Source organism: Alosa pseudoharengus, unplaced genomic scaffold (assembly GCF_046254945.1).
Source record: "Alosa pseudoharengus isolate Yale_2024_CS ecotype anadromous, Long Island Sound unplaced genomic scaffold, YU_APseudo_1.1 YU_APseudo_1.1_scf_11, whole genome shotgun sequence".
NCBI lineage: Eukaryota > Metazoa > Chordata > Actinopteri > Clupeiformes > Clupeidae > Alosa > Alosa pseudoharengus.
The window spans coordinates 5,018,616-5,024,615 of record NW_027468576.1 but is presented as its reverse complement, the minus strand read 5'-3'; the positions used below and the strand labels follow the sequence as shown (position 1 = coordinate 5,024,615).

Below are 6,000 nucleotides of genomic sequence, written 5' to 3'. Positions count from 1 at the left end.
AAATCAACTCTCCAGCATATTGCTTATATAATACAGAAGCTACAATGTCGGCACAGGATATATGTTATATGAAATGATGGTATTTAAAAAAAAATCCTAAAATGAATGGGCTTCTATTGGGTAGATGGGCCCTCCCGCCTCCACTTCTACTTCCAGGAATTCGCCTGCCCCCTTGGGTTCAGGCCAGATCTTATGATTCTTCCAAGCAGGATCCTGACACTAATACAACTTTAAAAGGTCAACATCACAATTTGTGTTTTCTGATAGGGAGTGTAAAACCAGGTCAGTTTTGTATTCCAAAGTCCATGTAATTTTGAAACTGGTCATATGTGAAACACCAGTTTGGGTCGTGGCTGAATTCCAGAGGGAGGCAGTGTGGTTAATCCTGTGGCAAACATCAGGAGGTCCTGGAGGGAGACTCCTATTTGGTTATCTGAAAGAAGTATAGATTTTGGTTTTAAAATCATACACTGTCTGGCCAACAAAAAGGGTCACCACCTGGATTAACTAAGCAAATAGGTAAGAGCCTCCCTGTTGGGGCAGTGCTATGATCTAGGGTTGCTGCAGTTGGTCAGGTCTAGGTTCAGCAACGTTATGTGCCTAAAGAATGAGGTCAGCTGACAACTGTGCCGGTTATTCCATCAATGGATTTTCTTCTTCCCTGATGGCACAGGCCAAGATGGCAATGGATTCATCAGGCTCAAACTGTGAATGATTGGTTCAGGGAGCATGAGACATCATTTTCACACATGGATTGGCCAAAACTGTCCAGACCTTAAAACCATTGAGAATCTTTGGGATGTGCTGGAGAAGACTTTGCGCAATGGTCCGTCCCGTCATCAATACAAGATCTTGGCAAAAAATGAATGCAATGCTGGACAGAAATAAATGTCATATAGAATGTGTGACCTTTTTTTTTTGGTCATTTCAATGCAACTGCAAACAATATGAGCTGTCAAGATGAGATCAATTATTCTTATTAAAACAAACCTCCTGTATGGTTTCTTCCAGTTGTTTGAGCTGCCCTTTTCACTGAGCTGAACCTCAGAAGATTTTCTCCAATGTTGCAGATGTTAGCTGTCCTTTTCACCCCCCTTTAAATATACACAACGTATTGTTTTCACAGTCACACAATTCAACAGCCTATGTCAGGCCAGAGCCCGTTTACGGAGAGCCGGATCACTCACTCCATTGTACCTGCAATCTGTTGTAGTTCCGCTAGGGGCGATCACGAATAAGTGCAAAAACAATGGGGGTCTATGGAGCTAGACGGCTAAATGTGTCTCTTTCACCTGGTTGTCGTTGAAAAATCGAAGATTTGATTGTGGTTTCTGCAAGCTCAATATGGATTATAGGTCAAAAGTTGATTGAACGAGTACTTACGTCCTTTCTTACAGGTTGGGTCGTTGTTGCCCACAACACACTAGCTTTCTGCTAATGAATGACGTCATTGACACATTTAAAAGGCTTTTTAGATCAAATAAGTGACTCAAAAAATATAATACTCAGCGGTCTGTATTTTCTCTGCCCCCTCTTTCGCATGCAACATTCAAATTTCTGGGCAAAAAATTATATCCAGAGAAAAGTGGATTTGAGGGGTAGCTCCATAGACCTCCATTCATTCTGCACTTATTTGTGAGCGCCTTCATGTGGAACCAGAAAAGGAACTGCAACCAGTTCAGAAACCGGAAGTTTCCCGAGAGTGGCGGTTCTCCCCTTATTAGACATTCTCTGGTCAGGCCTATGTGATTCAAGTTAGTATGGCCTGGTACCTACAAAGGTGGATTTGGTATAAATATCTATATATATATATATATATATTCTTAAAGTAGCCTACATGTTATAAGGTTTCCATTTCACCCCCCTTTTAAATATGCACAACTTGTTTTTAATTTCAATTCAGGCAATGCAGTAGGCTACAAATATAGCATTTTATGGTGTATTTTCGATTTAAATTACTTATTTAATTATTTTCAAACTTTACTTTACCTTTGGTAAAGAACAAGAACGTTTACAAGGAATAATTGTCCTCTTTATGAATTGACTTTTATTTTGAAGTATTAGCGAATGGCGGCCATCATTTTTTCGTTGCTGTCGCTAGTTTCACGCTGCTAAGATGACGACAATGTGGGAGTCTACTTTAATTGGTCAATATTTTTACCCCGCCATTAGAACCTGAAAACAGCGCCACAAATGAATTTATATTCGCTTTTTGTGGCGGTGAGGAAGAAACAAATCTTATTTCCTCTACTGGCTGAATGGTTTTGCTGAATGTGGAAGAGGGACATATTTTGATGTTACGATTCTGTGTCTAACATTAGACGAAGTGGTTACATTAGCCGAAGGAAAAGAGGTTGGTACAACTTTTAAAAGGAACATCAATGTTATCGCTAGAAGCTAACGTAACTGTAACGTTAACGTTAGACATGAAGAACACTTGGTCAGCATTTACTGTGCATTTACAGCGTTACTGTTAAATGATAACACCAACAACCATTGTATCACTCATTTTAGTGTTGCAATAACGGTATCGTTACATTTAAGAAAGATTATGTTGGTAAAGTTAGAAAGAAATGGGCAGATTCGCGGCTTGCGGCTCAATAGGTGAAATGTGTTACAGACAGCTCTATCTAACCGTAGACAACTAGGTTGTAGCTTGTTTTCATCCAAACGAGCCGTCTACAGACACCGATAATTAACATGTGTTCTTGGGCATTCTGCTTTCAGCGGGCGTCTAGGGACCGTTTACAAAGTGCAATACACATCTAGGGTCTCCCTATGCTCACACTACAGCTGATATTTTGGTATAATATGCCATATTTATTTATTTATTATGATTTATCATTGGGAAGAATTTTCAATAGCTTCACTCTTATTCGCTCCAGGGCCACAAAAATCACTCCACACATCCAAAATCTAATTTTTGCTCATACTACACCAATTACTATAGGGAAATCTTCCTTGGCCTAATTTCAATACATTTTTACTGGGAGAAAATGTCAATAACTTAACTTGTTTTGAGTCTACTGCTGCCAAAATCACTCCACACATTTAGGGTCTCCCTATGTACATACCGTATTTTCTGGACTAGAAGTCGCTCCTGAGTATAGGTCGCATCAGTCAAAAAATGTGTCATGAACAGGAAAAAAAAACATATATAAGTCACACCGGACTATGAGTCGCATTTATTTAGAAATGTATTTCACAAAATCCAAAACCCAAAACAGACAGAGACCATGTAACTGGACACATAGAGGCCAAAAAGATTAATGTTAATGAAGATGAAGGAGTGAAGGCAGCCAAGAGGAGGGCCGGAAGGTAATTGTAAAGCAAGCCTGTTCATTGCGCCCCACCAGTCATGTCTCCAGGCTTGGAATTTCACCATTTTAGGGGCAAGGCCACTTGGCCTTCAGTTGGGCATATTTGGTGGGGGGCACAAAGGCCACATGTCAGGGCACCAAGGCCAAAGTTAACTATACAGTAGTATGCTATAAAAATGATCAAAGTTGTATTCACTGCAGTAGACCTGCATCACTGTATGAAACATTACAAAAACATAAAACATGACATATTACATATAACTGTAAATCATCTGATCATCTAATATTTTCAGATATCTAGGCTATATTTAACATTTATTTTATATTTGGCCTGTTATGAAATCATGTATTGAACAATTTAAGCACAGCTCAGCTTTAAGAAACTTAAATAGCCTAGATGCATGCTTTAACATTTTGTGATCATTAAGGCTACTTTCACAAACTCTTATAGTCAGCTGTCCTCTGATTTACCGATATCTAGGCGACATTTGTAATGTTTATTTTGTATTTGGCCCGTTATGAAATAATGTGGAACAATTTAAACACAGTGTAAAACTTAAATCCCAAATATGGAGACATCCATGTATGTTGAAATTTACTGCAAATTCAAAACGGGATTAGTCTGGAACGGCTAACTGTACAGGGGACTGCTTTACACCTTTCTGTTCGGTAAGGTCTGCTGTTTATTCTGATATATGGTTTGTCATATGTTAAACGAAGGGTTCGTGAAGTATTCCACCGAGATTAATGGGTAGGGAGATGGACGCAAAACCTTCAGTAGAATTTATGATTAAATTGAATGATGATATTTACTTTTCTCGCGAACCGTTCACCACAGCATTTAGCGGCTAACATCGTTTAAAAGCTGAGAAAAAGCTCTTTCATGTGATACTTGTGATGTCTGTGTGATGAGTAGGCTACTTCGCGAGTAGTTCAACTGAGAAGAATGGGTTAATTTGGACGCACTTTCTTTCTTGCGCTGTCACCTTCTCCCCTGCGTCATTTGCGCTGTGAATGCTAAGATTATTTTGACAGGCCATAGGCTAAATATATATCGCTATTAGTAGGACGCAGAATATTTAAAGAAGGGGGCACCAAGGCCACCGTGGCCTGTAAACCTCTGATTTTCAAAGGGGCGTCACGGCCAACGCAAGGGGCTACGACGGCCATGGCTGTCGTGGCCGCCGTGAAATTCCTACCCTGCATGTCTCTATTCCCCTCTATTTCCCCTACAATGTATTCATCAGCGGCGCAGCGCCGCTCCTGGAATTCAAGCGCCACTGCAAAAAAAGTTGGCTAATTAAAAAAAAAAAAAAAACGCAAGTGAACTTCAGGAACAGCTGCCGTTCGTTCGTGTTCGTGTAAATAAACTAAAACAAACAATAAAATACTTAATCACACACAAACTACTATTTTACTGATTATAAAAATAATAATTATGTAGGTTTAGAAGTTTAGAACCCAGAATTTACCTGCACACTACAAAAGTGCACCAAATTCAACACAAATGACTCAGTACACTTGGAGGAGGTCTGCGTCCTTTCTTTTCCAGATATTTTAGGATTTCGCCGTGGTATCGTTTCAGTATCGAGTATCGAGATATTTATGGCAGGTATTGTATCGAAGTCATAATTTTGGTATCGTGACAACACTAGTAGAAGCAACAAACAACGTTATTTAAAACAACGAACGAAGCGGATCCTTGCTGTCCATGAAAACAGCAGAGACTGGCTAATCTAATCCAAAAATGGAAATAACAGGTCTTTGAATTGACACGTGAAATTAGACTGTTGTAGGCCTATAGTAGCAAATATCGTAGCAAATATGGTGATGACACAGATTTTAAAGGTCTCATCTCATCGTTTTTTCATTAATTTTGCAGTGGTCTGTAGTATTGATGAATGCCCTGTGAGCCGGTTTTGGTGAAAAAAATGCTGTCCTGCGTCTGTTTCATGCTGTTCTAGTTTGGTGGGGAAGGTGGGCGGGGAGGAACGACTGGATTTCGCCTCTAGTCATGAATATTAATGACATGCTAATGAATTCACCTCTGATTGGCTAACAGTACTGTGACGCTTCCTCCAGTGCGTCCTCATCCGATTCTGCCTGTGCTATGCTCCATATTCAACTTTACAGTGCTAAAACCTGGCTAAAACTCGAGTCAAAACTGTTGCACAAAATGTCTTCGGAGATACAACTTCATGTGTTTGATCCTAGTATTCGAGTAGGAAGAAGAACCGCTTCCTGATCGTTTGTAGGTGAACGTTGGTTTAATAGAATGGTAACAATTGCCTGTCAGCTTAAAATGTCTCCTAAAAGAGGTAAACGTTTGTGACAATCATCATCTTGCTTTCAAGTAATAAACAGTTGGAAACGTTTTAAAATAAAGACCTATTTCTTTACACAGTCAAAAGTCTTTGCAATCTTCCTAGTAGATATTTTACTTCACAACACAGGTAAGCACCCTATGCAGTTCAGCCACTGACCTAGCCTGCTAATGCTATCGGAATAGCTAGATAGTTATGGTTTGAATTCCATGATACTATCATTGAAAGACCACTTGGTCATAGCCCAATATATATATAGATCTAAATGCAAACACGCCTACCTAGCTATATTTTGCTGGAATTGTACCAGAATGCCTACAGAAGCAGAGAATGTGTGCTGCAAGACTTCTCCGGTA

General features: G+C 39.6%; 1 protein-coding gene across 2 annotated transcripts in view; it reads left to right on the top strand.

Moving 5' to 3' along the window:
* Nucleotides 1-2,215: 2,215 nt before the first annotated feature.
* stil (STIL centriolar assembly protein) overlaps nucleotides 2,216-6,000 on the top strand; it is a 56,410-nt gene continuing 52,625 nt past the window's right edge. For both annotated transcript variants that reach the window (XM_076277794.1, XM_076277793.1), the window contains exon 1: nucleotides 2,216-2,353. The gene's annotated coding sequence lies outside the window, so the exon portion shown is untranslated. The remainder of the gene's footprint in view (nucleotides 2,354-6,000) is intronic.